The sequence below is a fragment of the Chiloscyllium plagiosum genome, unplaced genomic scaffold (assembly GCF_037043375.1).
Source record: "Chiloscyllium plagiosum isolate Xiang-an unplaced genomic scaffold, Cpla_swu_hap1 HiC_scaffold_1, whole genome shotgun sequence".
NCBI lineage: Eukaryota > Metazoa > Chordata > Chondrichthyes > Orectolobiformes > Hemiscylliidae > Chiloscyllium > Chiloscyllium plagiosum.
In genome coordinates this window covers 63,638,846-63,641,345 of record NW_028270139.1, presented here as the reverse complement: position 1 = coordinate 63,641,345, position 2,500 = coordinate 63,638,846, and the positions used below count along the sequence as shown (strand labels likewise).

At 39.7% G+C, this 2,500-nt stretch overlaps 1 pseudogene; it reads right to left on the bottom strand.

Moving 5' to 3' along the window:
- The window catches only part of LOC122555916 (28S ribosomal RNA), an 8,407-nt pseudogene that overhangs the window by 3,474 nt on the left and 2,433 nt on the right, over positions 1-2,500 (bottom strand).

Sequence of the window (2,500 nt, the reverse complement as noted above, 5' to 3'; positions counted from 1 at the left end):
TGGCTATGATTTTAGTAAATATCTTAAGCATAATTGGCCTCCAATTATTAATATCCTTCAACTCTTCATCACTCACTTTGGGAATCAATACAGTTCTGCTTATTTTCATTTGATCCGGTATTTTACCTGATTCCATCCAAATAGTATATATTCTAGGAAGCACTGTATTGTCTTTATTAACTATCTTCACTATCTCCTTCAGTCTTACCCTGTCTGGCCCTGCAGCAGTCTTTACGTCCATCGCCTTAATGGCTAGATTCACGTCCTCTACTGTCACAGGACCTGTCAGAGTCCCACTCACCGATCCCTCCCCTTGCCTTTTATATTTGGCAAAACCTCTCAAGTTATTTTTATCATTAGAGTTAGTTAATCTTTCTTCATATTAGTCTTCTAATTCTTCTTTACTTAGGGGGCATTCACACCTAACTGGAGCCCCCATTAGGGTTCTTGCCAGGTATTGTCTCTTCGTTTTATATAAGACCTGCATTTCTTTAAATTTACCTTTCTTTTTACTGTACCTTCTCTTAGCCTTATTTTCCTTCCTCTTCATTCTTGGTCCACTATCCCTTTGCTTCAAACCTATTTGTTTAATATGAGTCTCCTTCTTATATTTATCACCTTCCTTGCTCATTCCCAATTTATCCATTATCATACCCATTATGTTCTAAAATTCCTTACTCATACCTTTATTCCTTCCCATATCATCCTCTACTATTTTAATTAGTTCTGTTAGTGACTTACTCTTATAGTCTACTTTATCCATAATACTATTACTCTCTTGATCACTCTTTTCATTTAATCTTTCTTCCTCTACTTCCCTATCTATCTCCCGATCACTATTATCCATTTCATTACTATCACTCATATTAAGAACTACTTCTTGAACGATACCTTTATCGTCATCGCGACTTTTACCTTTCTTATTTAATAACCTCCTTTTATCCGAGATTTGTTTTGCCGTTTTAGAACCTAATTTCTCAGCTATAACTTTATTAATATTTTTACAGCCACTAAATTCTGCTTCTAGTTGTTGTAACATTTCCACCTCTTCATAAGACCATATTCCCCTCTTACACGCTCCTTATTTTCCATCTTATTCCTACTCTCTACCTTTCCTCTTTTCCTCTTCTCATTTCTTAAAATGGGATGAGCATGCCTTTCATGTTGCCACAATCCTCTGGCTGTCTTAAATTTTAAAGGACATAATTCGCATTGGTATAGTTTCTCTGCCTCTCCTTCCTTATTATTATTACTATTACTATTACCATTATTGTCATTCTTAGAACATTTAGGATAGTGGCATGTTACAGCTTGGTAATTCCCTTCCCACTCACATTTACTACATCTAACTCTAACTGATTTAATTCCCTTACATATCTTTAAATGCTTCCTAAACCTCCCCGTAGTATTATAAATCTTATTACAATAATTACAATTAAAATTATCTACCAGGTATTTAATTATTACCTCTATTTTATCAGTTTCCCTAATTATTGGGTGGATAATCCTACCTTCATACCTCTCCTCGCCTCTTTCTGATTGTCCGTATCGACTAAAATCAAATGGCACATTAAAATTCGAATTAAAAATTGTCCGGCTGTTAAATGAATCCGACTGCAGAGGGGCCTTCTCTACTAGTCGTTCTCTTCGAATTGCGTCCTGATCATTCTGGACGATATTAAAGACTTCCTCGTGCCTGCCTGAGGACAGCCTTGCCGGAATAATCCTTATAGTATCTTCCATCTGCGTCGAGACGGATTGTCCAGTCCATTTTTGGCTTACACATTTTGCGCATGGTGCCGCCAATAGCAACCGTGCGGGGCCGGGGCGGTTATTTTCCCGGTCTCCCACCCAACCGGACGTTTTGGTATTGGCCATAATCGCCGCTGCCAAATTTTGATTCTAATTTAGACCGAATGGTCACCAGCCATCTCGTATCTTTTCTGAGGTCGTATTCGCCGGCCTGGTCCGAGTACTGCTCAAACGACAGAGAGAAACAATAAAACTGCCAGTGGCGTATAGTACCGGTAAAACCAAGGTAAAACCAAGGATAAAATCGATGGTAAAACCACTGATAAAACCAGACTAAAACAACCTCTAGACAATTTAAAATTGCCTCCCTGTCAAAAGCTTCCTCTTATAGGCCGTTACCGGGGGGAACCACAAGGAGGTTCGACCTTACTTTGTAATCAATAAAATACGTACAAACGATCACAAAGGTGACTACGGCACCGGTCGGAGACCAACAACCTTAAAAACACTGTAGTCACATTCCCCCAGATGAGTCATAGTTACTCCCGCTGTTTACCTGCGCTTCATTGAATTTCTTCCCTTTAACATTCAGAGCACTGGGCAGAAATCACATCGCATCAACACCGACCTGCAGCCTTCGCGATGCTTTGTTTTAATTAAACAGTTGGATTCCCCTGGTCCGCACAGTTCTAAGTCAGCTGCTAGGAGCCGGCCAAGGCCACCCGCCTGCCATGGAAGGACGACAGGC